This window comes from Bos indicus x Bos taurus, chromosome 19 (genome assembly GCF_003369695.1).
Source record: "Bos indicus x Bos taurus breed Angus x Brahman F1 hybrid chromosome 19, Bos_hybrid_MaternalHap_v2.0, whole genome shotgun sequence".
NCBI lineage: Eukaryota > Metazoa > Chordata > Mammalia > Artiodactyla > Bovidae > Bos > Bos indicus x Bos taurus.
The window spans coordinates 11646221-11660926 of record NC_040094.1 but is presented as its reverse complement, the minus strand read 5'-3'; the positions used below and the strand labels follow the sequence as shown (position 1 = coordinate 11660926).

Sequence of the window (14706 nt, the reverse complement as noted above, 5' to 3'; positions counted from 1 at the left end):
CCATTTTACTTCAATTATTATTTTTAGGGGCACATGGAACAGTACTGTTGAGGCTTTCTAGCAAACTTGGCAAATATATCTCCTAAACCTTTGTTTAGGGAGCAAGCCAGGAAAGCTAATGCAAACAGAAGGTGTAAGGTCAGGAGAAATAATTCTCTTTACCCTAAAGAGCTCAAGGCTAAGAAACAGCTGAAGTGGAAAGCACTTTCTCCCTTAGTGCGCCCAAGAGTTGAAGCTAGCTGGGTCAGACAAACACGCACACACCGCTCCCCAGCCCCCAATACATTTCTAAAACCAAAATTTCCCAATTTTTCCTAATCTGCCCATGCCCCACTATTTCAGATCCATTTACCCAACTAAACCATAGCTCCTCAAATAAAAACTTTCTTAAAGAATGAAAGCCTCTGCCATTCCTGCCTCTCAATAGTTCTAAAGGCTCAAATATTCTTACACAAAAGGACAACATTTCTTTACTAATTGTATATGGCTAATTACTTTTCAAGATAATTACAGATTAAAGGATTTATGAAACCCAAGATTCTGCACTAATATAAATAAAACAGGAGAAGTTGTTCCTTGCAGAAGAAAGCTAACTTAAAAATGGTAAAAGACTGATGGAATTCTTTAAAAGTCAGTATTTTGCAATTAACACAATAATTGATTCAGACAAAAATCATCAACGGATACAAGAACAGATGAAATTTTGAGAAACAACAAGTATTTGTAATGTCTCAAAATATCTTCCCACAAAACAAAGGGAAAGGAGATTTATGGTGAAGAAAACTGTTAGACTCAACCCTCATGCAAGGGTTGTGATAAAAGTTAACACAACTAGCAATGAGTCAAAATGACAGCATGTGCTTCCCTTCCCAATGTGAAGCATTACAAAGGACACATCACTTCTGCAGTATTCCTGACATACAGCCTGAATTCAATCAGGAAGACACATCAGACGAACACAAAATGGGGAACATGCCACAAGAAAAATGACCTATATTCTTTTAAAAAGAGACAGGACAACTCAATGCAATTCATGATCCTGAATTTTCTTACAAAGAACATTACTGGAACAACTGATGAAATCTGAATTGAGCCTGAGGTTAACACTAGTCTGTCAAATTCTTCACCTCAATCACTACAATATGGCTGTATAAGACCATTCTGTTATTCTTATTAAACACATACTAGAGTATGTAGTATAGGAGAAGGCAATGGCACCCCACTCCAGTAGTCTTGCCTGGAAAATCCCATGGATGGAGGAGCCTGGTGGGCCGCAGTCCATGGTGTCATTAAGAGTTGGACACGACTGAGCAACTTCACTTTCACTTTTCACTTTCATGCATTGGAGAAGGAAATGGCAACCCACTCCAGTGTTCTTGCCTGGAGAATCCCAGGGACGGGAGAGCTTGGTGGGCTGCCGTCTGTGGGGTCACACAGAGTTGGACACGACTGAAGTGACTTAGCAGCAGCAGAGTATGTAGTGGCAGAGGCATCATATCCGCAAAACACTTTCAAACAGTTCAGTTAAAAAAATGTACTGAAAGAGGATAAATCAAATGTAGCAAAAAAAAAATTAAGAACTGACAAATCTGGGTAAAGTGTGCAAAGAATCTCTGTACCATTTTTCAACTTTTCTGTAAATCTCAAACTCTGTAAGAATTAGAATGTTTCTTACAAGAGTCATAACTGAAGGCAACATACAGATCTTGCCTGGATCCTGCTTTAAACAAACCAAATTAACATTTAGGGACAATAAGGGGAATCTGAATATGGACTGGTTTTCAGAACATTGAGGAATTAACTATCAGGATGTTATAATGCTACTGTGATTATAAAAAGCTTTTCTTATTTTCTAAAGATGCATGCATACTGGAATATTTATGAACCACTATAATAGCCTAAATTTTAAAAATGTTTAAAACAAATACAGCAAAATAGCATTAAAAATCTAGATGACTGGGTATATGCTCTCACCAGTATTATGAAAATGTGCAGTTATTATTTTTTGAAGTTTTAGAAAAGGGATGAAAAGCTTACAGAACTTGAAAATTAAATTGAAGCTATAAGGATTAGACTTTATTGGACAGTTTACCTGTAGGGCAGGAAGGCAGAATACAACCTTAAAAGGTAGAGATGAAAATCAAACCATTCATCTGGTTTGATTTTGCTCTGTAAAGGAGCTGAATAACATCTGACAATTAGAACTGAGAGGTTTGCTACACTGTCCAATATGGTCACATGTAGCCATGTACTTTAGCTTAGTAAATAAAATTTAAAATTCAGTTTCTCAGTCACACTGATCTCATTTCAAGTACTCAACTGCCACATGTGACTACCATGCTGGAAAGCACAGAATGATATTTCCATTATTGCACAGTTCTACTGGAGAGCACTGTTTTCAGAAGTTTTTCTTGCAAGTCCAACAAGGAGAAAGGGAGAACTTTTTTTAAATTAAACTCTGGCAAAATATAAAGGACAGCTGGCAAAAAGACACACGCACCTTAGATAAGGATTTCAGACAAGACAAGGAGAAGCAGAAAAAAATTACAACTTTCAGAGCCCAGGTAGCTGCAGGAGGCTTAAGGGAAAAAAGTCTACAAAGTTCAATGCTACAGGTCCAAGGAAGAGCCCACCTCACTCTGCGTGTTTCTTTCAAGAAAGCACTAAACATTCAAATAGCTAAGGCCCAGGTGCTGATGTAATTTCTTCAGAGAACAGGGGAAAAGAAAAGCCCATCTCTGTGCCTGATAAACCACCACTGCCTCAATTTCTAAGATGCTCATCAATGTCAAAAAGCTTTTGCGTAAAGAGTACAACTGTAAGATGAACCCTCAATTTAAAAAATGTTGACTCTGAAAGAGACTGTATTAAAATCAAAGAAATTTGGTAAAAAATTTTTTTTTAACTTCAGCAATATTAGATTCAGAAATCTAAGTTAAATGCTCATCAGTTTTTAACATTTTAAGCTTTGATTTTCCGGTCTTGGTTTTGAAACTATACTTGATTTAACTGTCCATGTGGCAAACAGAAAAGAGAAAGTGTCTATCCCTGTATGAGGGGGAGTAAGGCATGATTAGGTGCTGCATAAAAGGTTTAAGCAGTTTAATAAATGGCAAGCTCTTAGAGCTTCCCTGGCGGCTCAGAGAGTAAAGAATGCGTCTGCAATGAGGGAGACCTGGGTTTGATACCTGGGTCGGGAAGATCTCCTGAAGTGGGGCATGGCAACCCATCCGGTATGCTTGCCTGGAGAATCCCCATGAACAGAGAAGCCTGGTGGGCTACAGTCCATGGGGCTGCAAAGAATTAGACACGACTGAGAGACTAAGCACACAAGCTCTTAGAATAGCATGGGGGCACATAAGAATTTGTTTTAGAGATTTCTATCCTTTTACAGTTATTTAACTCTGGGACCATGGTCTCATGACAAACTATTCGAAAACAGATTGGCTCTGATGTTATGCTACTAACATTACATAGTGAGGGCCAATGTGGGAATCGCTTTTTTTCAAAATTCTTGTTACTAAAGAAAGCTTGGAAAAACCTTCATGTATCAAGGAAATCAGGAAATCCATTGACATTGAGTCAGCATCTATTAGAATACATTAGTGACCAAACTATGAAAACGTTGTTAAAGGAACCAAATGGACTATGTCTATATTAATCCAATAGTATACATGTATTAAAAAGGGTAGAAAAAATAAAAAGGGTAAAAAATTCTGCCATCAGACAATTCAACCAACTAAAACCAGACTACTTTTTCAATGTCCAATTCTTTGACTAGCTAAAAATGACACTCTCCATCAGCCTAACGTCTGTCTAAGCAATCAATCACAATTGTGTCTGTGCCTACAAATATCATACAATTTAAAGAATAACAAATTTGCTTTGAGTCTACTAATTTCATCCAGCACTTCCTACATCTGATCAGACAGGAACATTTACTGGAAACAGGTTTCTTTATAAGCACACCCGGGGAGTCTGCTTCCTAATGAATGACTAGTAAGCTCAGGACACAACTCATTTACCAGCTGAATCAGCTGAAGATCAAAATATATTAAACTTTGTGTCTATGACAGCATTATTATGGATTATGTTTCACAATTAGTGCTTGGCTTTACACTTTGCGGTTCCTTCCTCCTTTTTTGTCTTAATAGTTACAACGTAAAGGAAGAATGTACAGATACTGTGTTTCAGACAAGGCAGTTTTTGTGCCTGCTCTCTTATAATCCCACTTCAGTTACATTTTTTGTAAATGAATCATGAGTCTTTTGGGGGGAGGGGGAGGTGCACCATGTGGCCTGCAGGATCCTAGTTCCCCAACCAAGGATGGAACCCTCACCCCCTGCAGTGGAAGCACAGGCTTAACCACTAGGCAGAGAAGAAGTCCCTGAATCTTGTATCTTGATAAAGACTTAAGTCTTTATTTACTTTACGGCTACAGAGTAAAGAAGTCAACAATTTTAGTCCTGTTGATACTTGGATGTCACCCAATACTGATATTTTTAAGTGCTTGAAGATCTGGTTAACTTCCTACCCAAGGATTTCACTCAGCATGACTTCCTTTGAAAGTTCCAAACATCCTCTACCTTCACCAGCATTAATCACAGTGAAGAAAATGCTGACAGTAGTAACTGCTGAGCCTTTCCAGGAAACTAGCACAACGTCAAAAACTGCGATTGCTGTTTTCTATAGGAAATTTTAAAAATGCTGAAAACGCAGCATTCCTTTAGTTCTTTCATCAATTGTATAGCAGCCACTGTTTTCTATGTACTTCACAAATTTTAAGCAACAAATAAAAATGCCCTTGTAGACTCCATACTTAACATATACATTTGTTTCTATTCCATGTAAATCTCTGAAGCAATCATTCTCAGGAGAATTTTTTATTTTTAACTCTGGTCACTCACTCCAAAATGTTTAATACTTTCAGGAAGGAACCATAGTTGCAGACAGGAACTGTAAGACTACTAGCTTTGGTAAACTATCAGGAGACTCAAAGAATTTTTCCTACTTGTAGCCAGCTAACTGGAAAATTTCAAACCTTATATGTGACTCATTCTTTAAAATAAGAACCCAATAATTTGATGAAATATCACATAGTAATTCTAACCAAGCTGCAGGGGAATACATGTACACCCCAAATCTTGCAGATAGATGTGACTCCCCAGGTTTTGCCCTTTCATGTATAAATGCCATTTAGCTGGCACAAAACAACTGAACGCTACCAAAGCTATGACTGGTTCTAGGTGGTGGTTACAGGTATTAATTATCTCAGAAGAAATGGAAATGCAATCTAAAGCAGGACACACAATTTAATGGAGGGCAGAACTACAAAGATTGGGAGAGAACACACAGAAATAAAAACACCCAACAGGGTATTCATTTTCCCAAGCAGACCATTCCCTGGTCATCCAAAAAAGCTTCTGATAACTGTTGGAGAGAATGTGGAAATACTAGAACTCTCATACATGGCTGATGGGGATGTAAAATGGTGTAGCCGCTGTGAAAAAGTTGGGTGGTCCCACAAAAAGGTAAAATACAGAGTTTATCACAATGTTACAGTATTAGTCACTCAGTCATGCCCAACTCTTTCTGATGCCATGGACTGTAGTCCGCCAGGCTCCTCTGTCCATGGAATTCTCCAGGCAGGAATACTGGAGTGGGTTGCCATCTCCTTCTCCAGGGGATCTTCCCGACGCAGGGATCAAACCCCGATCTCCCACACTGCAGAGTGCAGTTACCATATGACCCAACAATTCCACTGCTCAGTATACATTCAAAATAACTAAACATAGGTATTCAAACAAAAACTTGTACATTAATGTTCATAGCAGCACTATTCACAACAGTCAACAGGTAGAATGAACACATGTTCATCAGCTGATGAAAGGAAAAATAAAATGTGGTATATCCATTCAAAGGAGTATTATTCAGCCATAGAAGAATGAAGTACTTATACTAATACATATGGCTAAACCTCAAACAGTATGCTGAGCAAAGGAGGTTAGACACAAAAGATCACAGACTGTATGATTCCATTTACAGATAAATTCAGAGACAAAGCATATTAATAGTTTGGGGGGATGGGAGGAAGAAGACAGCTTAATGCACATGAGGTTTCCTTCTGGTTTAATGAAATGCTTTAGAACTAGATACAGGTGATAGCTGCAAAATATTGTGAACGTACTAAATACCACTATATTGTTCATTTTTAAATGGTTAATTTTAATTTTAGATGTGCTTAATATATAATTCAAGTAGTCATTTGACTTAAGTTTATAGACATTTAAAGGTATAGAGTAACTTGGAAATGACTGTCTACTGTTAACATTTCAGAAACCATTTTAAACTCTTCAAATGCATGTTTCACAACAGAGTCTTCATTAGCAGTAGAAAAGTCATCTCCATTCCATCACAGTGCTTTTAAAAAATTCATTATGGTGCAATCATGGTAAATTTATAACATGCCTCTGATTTCTTTTTATGTATCAGGAGTTGTTTTACACTTCTTTTTGGATTATAATCTCCAGAAACATCTCCCTAATGGACTGGTTTTCAAGCAGTATTCAAAATGTTTGCTTACAACATCAGACAGTTTTAACTGTGAGGCAATACAGAGAAGAATAATAAGAGGTGTTACCTCTTACCAATGCAGCTGATTTCAAGTCCATGGTAGCCTTCACTGAATGATGTTGTAGTATTCAATTCAAACAGAAGCAACTGTGAAAGGACTCAGTAATACGAGTACTTGGTAAGACTGTTTATGTAAGGAAACTCTTTGCAGAGGTTTTAAAAAGAAACCTGCCATAGATTTGCACAGTTCAGTAGGAAAGAATGTAAAGTATTATAGAGAACTGGGAAAGAGATAGATTTTGTAAACTATCTTCTGCCTACAAGTTGTCTTCCCTAATTATTAATCTTTCAAATAATGAGATCTACCCAAAGTCAGTTTGTCAAGCTAAGCATATGTGGATAGTCTTTTGCTTCCCTCTATCCACAATAGTCGTCTTTAAGCCCTTTTTCTCAGATGAGCAGCTGGTCAGAAATAGATGAAAGCAACTCTCAATCCAATTCTCATTTTTCATTTCACATGATTCCAAGGGTCCTTAAAAACTGCAACCCCCAAGACCTCAATTCTTCCTCCCCCACTTCAGAAATGGACTGGATGAAGAAAACGAGGAGGAGGAGGAGGAGAATCTGGTACAACTCCAAGAGCTTGGCTTCAATAATTCACTAAATAGGCATTTTTTTCCCCCTCTTGCATAGCATATATGTTCAACTCTACTGGATGAAGAGGCCCTCCAGCAAAAGGGCTAAGGATGAATATTTGAATATCTGTATGGGCTAAGTATCATGATATAAATACAAACACATACTATAGTCTAACTTAACAACTGCCAAAAAGTATTAATTATTTAATAAATGAGGAAGTTGAGGAAAGCTAAGAAGATAGAGCTTGGATTAAACACCTGAGACATTTTACACAATGGTATATTGCATAATTAAAAATTTTAATGTGACAAAATGGTTTCAATGGACCCAGTTCCTACTCTTTCAAAAATAGGCTTTAAAATCTGCTGTACTTCAGGGGACTTCCCTGGCAGTCCAGTGGTTAAGATCCAAGCTTCCACTGCAGGAGGCAGAGGTTTAATCCCTGCACAGGTTCAGTTCAGTTGCTAAATCGTGTCTGACTCCGTGTGTTGCTACCCCATGGACTGCAGCACGCCAAGCCTCCCTGTCTATCACCAACTCCCAGAGTTTACTCAAATTCATGTCCATTGAGCCTGTAATGCCATCCAACCATCTCATCTTCTATCACCCCCTTCTCCTGCCCTCAATCTTTCCCAGCATCAGGGTCTTTTTCAATGAGTCAGTTCTTCGCATCACGTGGCCAAAGTATTGGAGTTTCAGCTTCAGCATCAGTCCTTCCAATGAATATTCAGGACTGATTTCCTTTAGGATGGACTGGTTGGATCTCCTTGCAGTCCAAGGGACTCTCAAGAGTCTTCTCCAACACCAGAGTTTAAAAGCATCAATTCTTCGATGCTCAGCTTTCTTTATAGGTAGGGGAACTAAAGATCCCACATGCTTCAAGGCACAGCCATAAATAAATAAATAATAAAATCTGCTGTACTTCAGAACTTAAAGAAAAGCCCTTATTTACCCAAAGATTCACAACAGGAAGTATTAATATTACCGGCAGTTCTGCCTCCAAAGCCCAATCCCACAAATCTCTAACCCCTTTCCCATCTATGGTTATGCTATTCAAACTGAACAAGCGTGCTCTACTCCCACTTTCCCCTTTCTTCCTCCCCCAGCACAAGAGTCTTCCTTGAGTTCCAGTCTAGTTTTACACTAGAATAAACACAAAAAACATGAATAATACAGTAAGGGAGAAGTTTCCTGCTTTCACAAGTGGCTTCAGACTGGAACATATTCACTCTCCAGTCATTAAGGAAAGAAAGAGAAATTTGAGTTCAGCCTTATGAAAGGGATATAGATAATTCTTGGATATTACAAGTTAACCGGATCCCAATCATTCTGCACAACTTTTTACCAGGAACCTGGATAAAGCCCTTTGAAAAACCTCAGCTAAGTATCTGTTTAAAGGCACAGAAAATCAGATGTTGGTTCACCTGGCCCCTACTTTTCTCATAATATAAAAACTACTGACCTAAAAACAACCAACTGCTGCTGCTGCCAAGTCGCTTCAGTCGTGTCCGACTCTGTGCGACCCCATAGTCAGCAGCCCACCAGGCTCCCCTGTCCCTGGGACTCTCCAGGCAAGAACACTGCAGTGGGTTGCCATTTCCTTCTCCAATGCAGGAAAGTGAAAAGTCAAAGTGAAGTCACTCAGTCGTGTCCGACTCTTAGCGACCCCATGGACTGACGCCTACCAGGCTCCTCCTACTAGTAGAATGTATACAAAGATCACCACAGCACATATACAAAGCATACAGATCAGTCACCAAGTGAGGCAACATGCCACAATGAAAGAGCAAATATTAACGTTTAACCTCCCACTCACTAGCTGTGTGCGACTCTATAGGTTAACTGCTATGAACTTCTATTTTCCCCATCTGCAAAATAAGGCTAACCTTACCTACCTGAAAGGATGTTCTTGCTAATCAAGTGAGATCATGAATGTAAAATATTTAGCAGAGTTCCTGACACAACAGTAGGTGTTCAAATAACTCTAATGGTCAATTTTTGATCTTGTAGATTTCAGGACAATTAAGATTTGATGAATAGTTACACCCTCTATCTTAAATTATGTCTTTTGTAACACAAAAGAAGGGACAAAAATCTAAGTCTGACAGATGGGTTTTGCATAATACATTCAGATCCAGGCCTCCTGCCACCCCCCTGAGTTAAGAGCATTAGCCTCAGGCGCTTGGCCAAGAAGGGTTGGGGGGGGGGCGGGGGAAGGACATCTAGAGCTGTAAACTTTGCTATGGCTTACAATTTGATTTTATGAAGCAGCTTAAGCGCAGCTATGTAAATAAATTTTTAAAAATAGCCTCTTTCTAATATGAAGGACTAAGATCTCATTTCCTATCTAAGTGAACACACATTTCTGCACTATCATTTTATACAAGAACAAATAAACAACACTAACAAAGGCCTGACTGGCATTCCAGGTGGGCATTTTATCAGATGTGGTTTATTAGGAGTCTCATCTGTCTGACCAAGCGACACTGATTACGGATGTACCAATGGCACATGTGAGCACTCATGGGATATAAGAAATGATTAATGTACAAATTTCTTTCTTTTAGGTAGTTTCAGAACAGAATCAATTTTGTGTCATACGACTATTTGTATTAAACCCTGCATTGTATCAAACATTCAGTAACAACCATGGTTACAATTACATGTGGACAGCCTCTGAGAACTAGTCAATGCAAGCTGCAGTCAGTTTTGTTCACCACTTTGTCCTTATTGTAACATAATTGTTGATATATAGTAAATATTCAAATTTCAGGTTGAGTACCAAATATTTATAAACCATAAAAATCTAGGTCTTAAGTCTACATATATGTGTCACTGGCTGAGAGGTATCTGACCAAAATATACTGGACAAAAATTATATAGCTAACAATACCCTTCAAATGATACACCAAGTACTTTCACATACATGATAGACAGACCTTCACGATAACTCTGTGAGGTAGTACACCTATTTTAGAGAGAAAAAGGAGCAAGAGGCAAGTCTTAACCTGCCTTCTCCAATACTCCAGCCATATTCCACAAGCCACATGCAGTTCCGAGCACCTGAAATGTTGTCATTGTGACTGAATTTATTTTCAATATTAAGTTAATTAAAATTAAACAGTAACAATCAAGACAATTATGGCAAACTTATTTTGGAACAACCTATATATGCAAACCTGTTTTTCCAACTATAACTTTATGAATGCTGAGATGTGCTCTAAGCATAAAATACCTATCAGATTTTGAAAATTCAGTACCCCCAAAAAAGGAATATAAAATATCTCACCTGAAAGATTTATACTGATTACACATTGAAATAACAACATCTGGGGTCCACTGAGTTAAACAAAACATTAAAATTAATTCTACCTGTTTTTTACTTTTAATATGGCCACTGGAAAATCAGATATGGCTTGATTTTTCTATTGGATGGCCCTGATCTCAACACCCTCCAAACCCCTGCTCTGTCTACTATACCACATCATTAACCACACATTAAAGCAGTAGAGAAGCCACTTCTCAGAGCAAAGTCCAACAGAAAAAAAAAAAAAAAAAAAGCACACCAAGATACTGCATAACCATCTTAACGCCAATCATTGCTTTTCTTTGAAATATTTAGTGTCAGAAGACCTAGATTTAAATCCCACTCTGCAGTGTTCCTTTCGGCACTAGTTTGAGTCTCATTCTCCAGCTGTTTAAGATACTAAGTGAAGACTTGGAAGCACCCGCCACATTCATAGGACACAACACACTCTCACAAGTGCTGCTCCTTCCATTCACTAGTCACTATCCATCATCACCACTTCCCAAAAGAGACAGTATTCAACCAACACTCTGTATTAATAAGAGTTAGCTAACACAATGTCCTAGGGACTTCCCTGGGAGTCTAGTAGTTAAGAATCCGCCTTCCAATGCAGGGGACATGGGTTCAATCCCTGGCACAGGAACCAAGATCCCACATGCTGCAGGGCAAGCCCACATTCCACAACGAAGACCCAATGCAGTCAAGTAAATAAATATTTTTAAATGTTCTAGACATATAAATATGGGTGACCAAATAAATCTTCACTCTTACAAAGCACATCAGCATTGCCTGCAATTGTGCAGTCCAATGTCCTCATTAATAGCTTCATGTAGCTATTGACATTTACACACTAACTGAAAAGAAGTAAAAATTTAGTCCTTCAGTCATAACAGTAACATTTCAAGTGCTCAATATGCCTTTGTAGCTAGTATAAATTTTCATCATGGAAGAAAGTCTATTGCAGAGTAGCTTTCAAAAAGTTAAAGCCACATAGTAACTAACAGGAAAACATCTTGTTAAATATAATTCAAATATTATAGGTTAAGGTTCCTGAAATCATGTACTTCACTCCACACCAAAATGAAAACGACTGTGATTCTACACACACACACAGCATTTTATGTCTTAAATTATTTCCTAAACAGAGTGAAAGCACATTCCCTAGAATTAGCCATGGGATTCTCCAAGCAAGAATACTGGAGTGGGTTGCCATTTCCTTCTCCAGGGATCTTCCCGACCCAGGGATCGAACCCAGATCTCCCACCTTGAAGGCAGACGCTTCAACCTCTGAGCCACCAGGGAAGCCTTTAGAATTAGCCACACCCCTTTAGAAGTTGAGTAAATTGACCATTAGGAAAATACTGAAAAACCTGATACATCTTAAATGTGGAAGCTATTCCTAGAGTAGACTGCCACATAATTCTAGGCAGTATGACTCTTCCAGGTGGCAGAGTTAAGCATATAACATATCCCAGTAACTCAGCACTGCTTTCTCTTTGCAAATCAAAATAACCATTATCAAGAACCCCCACCACTGAGTTCACAACACATTCCATGCCTGCATTTATGGATCAAAGGGAAAAGAACACGGCTGGGAGATTTTTAATTCAGACCCAAAAAACCTGGGAATACAGCAGAATGTGTCAATCAGCATAAAGATACTAAATGAGCTAAGAAATGATAACTGCAGGCACTCTATACACAGCCTAGGATTTTTTTCAGAACCTGCAATTCTAACAAAATCTTGTTCAAATAGGCACTCATCTGTTCACTGCTATCAGCCTAAACATCTTAAAAAAGAAAAAAAAACTTCATAACTTAAAATATTAAGTTCATTTGATGTAGTTGTAAACCCTTGATGACAGACCCTTTGGTTGGTCTAAGTAGTTAGATGGTATAAAAATAAATTCGTTTCAAGTTCACCCTCTGAAGCTTTCACAGGTTAATGCTACACTCAAGTTCCTCAATTCTTGTTCCCAATTATTATCTTAAGTGTTTCAGAAAGTTTTTGCTACTTAGCAAACTGGCAGGGGCTCAGAGGTCAAAGACCTAAGATGCCAATTAAAATAATCCTTAGTATACAGTCACCATCGCAAGCTTAAGCTTAGGCATGGGATATATATACTACTCCAAAAATTTAAAGACTGAATTCTTTAAGTATATTTGCATAGCTACTTTACACTCAACTCTTCAAAGTATTTGAGAAGATGGCTTCACTCAAGAATTTGCAAAAACTATGAACCACTTAGAAAGGAAACCCATATTAAATGTGTCTTCAATTAGTGACACGGTTGAAGTCCAACCTTTGGAATTATTCAATAATCTTGTTTCTTCATTAATAGAAATGAGAAAACTATTGCTCAAACTACCACCAGTCAAGAAACAAGATTCACTAGTGGGATATGCCTCTGTTTTGTAAAGCAAACAGCAATTGTTAACTGCTTTTCTTGTGTATGATTTTACATACTTTTGTCTACAGGAAGATTATACAGTGTGAGGACAAGGGTGTGTTTTCCTTTCATACTCAAAGACATTATTTTCCTAACCCTTCACATTCAACAATAGTAACCACAGCAATAAAAATTTGGATGGAGCATGAACAATAATTTCTGGGTCCATTCTGTCACTTAATGTTTTTTGACCTTTTGTCAAATAGTGTTCTATTGCATCGGATGAGTTATCTGAAAACCAAAAATGGCTGAATAAAAGTACATTACTTAACTCATTTTTTTGAGTAAAGATTACTCATTATATTTCAAGACAAAGGAAAAGAAGTCTTGCTGATGCAAGCAAAGGTGATAATCTGTAAAAAAACGAATTTATGTTGACAGCCAGAATATTAAACCTAATACAAGAAGGCTTTATATACGTTGTAACAATGGCAGAAAGTAAATAGCATTCCATGATAAAGTGTCTAGTAGGTCACTAGCATCAGTGTCATGTCAAACCACTGACATCTTATCATGACGAATTAGTCCTTCAAATGATTGAGGGGAGGCAGTACTCTTTAAGGAGGTAACTGGAAAGAAAACATACTTTATGAATAAGTTTATTTCAGCCAAAGTAAAACAAGGATTGGTGAACCAGGAAAATCAGAAGCTCAAAAGACGACTTAATTCAGTCAAGTCCTCCAATGATCACCTGCCTGGGCCCGCCATGGGCAAGCTGCCAGATAAAGACAGTCTGTTGCCTACAGGATACTGCACCAAGAGGAAGAACTCTAGAACCTACTAAAGGCAGCCAATTACAGACCAAATAACCCTGCGTATCTCAGGGCAAGTGTGCCATATCCCCAGGGTTCATTCAATTCCTTGCAATCCTGAGGGAGGTACTCAACGCCAAGCCAACTACCTGCTAACCTCCGGCAGACCCCACGATAACCTCTGAACAACTCATTTCTCTTTTCTAGAACCAAAGAGGGGATAAAAGCTGCACCATCCGCAGACAAATTAAGAAAGTGAAAAAAGGCGAGTCCCCCTAAGAACCTTGACCCACCCCCGCCCCACGCACTCTGAAATTGACACCACACAGTTAAATACATTCCCCCATTCTATCCTCCTCCTTTTCCTTCAGTGACCTTCCCTGTTCCTACTGCCTTGGGCAAGGCAAGAGAGGAGCTGCTGTCGTTCCCCCACCCCCGGGGAAGGTGCCCTTCCCTCTGAGAGGCGCAGAGGGAGGAAGAAAAAAAGCTTGCTCCTCCCCAACCCACCCGCGCCACAACTCCTAGGTGCAGGCACGATGGGGGGAGAGGGGAGAGAGAGAGCAATGAGAAGTGACAGCCCTGCGCTGGCTTGGGAGAAGAGAATTCCTGCTCCGGAAGAAACGCGGGAGATCACCACCACCTCACAACTCCCCCCGTCCCCGGCTCCACGAACCCAAATGAATGAACTGAATAAAACCGGGGGGTGGAAGGGTTTATCATGCGCAGTCCTCGCCATCCAGGAAGCGAAGACAGAGCGGCCTTCAAACCCCAGCGTGGCCTCGCTCCCCTACGGATCTCGACTCGCTTCCTTGCCACCCAAGCCCCACATCAATCATTTAACCCTTTAAGCTTTCCGAGATAGTGCACCGTTCTCCATCTACCTCAGGAACCGATACCCACCCTCCTCCGATTCTACTCTTTTTGGCTTGGACTCAGACTCCCGCTTCTTCCTTCAGACCTCCCTCGTCTCCACAGCCCTCACAAG

General features: G+C 39.1%; 1 protein-coding gene across 4 annotated transcripts in view; it reads right to left on the bottom strand.

The window, feature by feature from the left end:
• CLTC (clathrin heavy chain) overlaps positions 1 to 14706 on the bottom strand; it is a 70223-nt gene that overhangs the window by 54952 nt on the left and 565 nt on the right. The gene's annotated exons all lie outside the window — the stretch shown is intronic.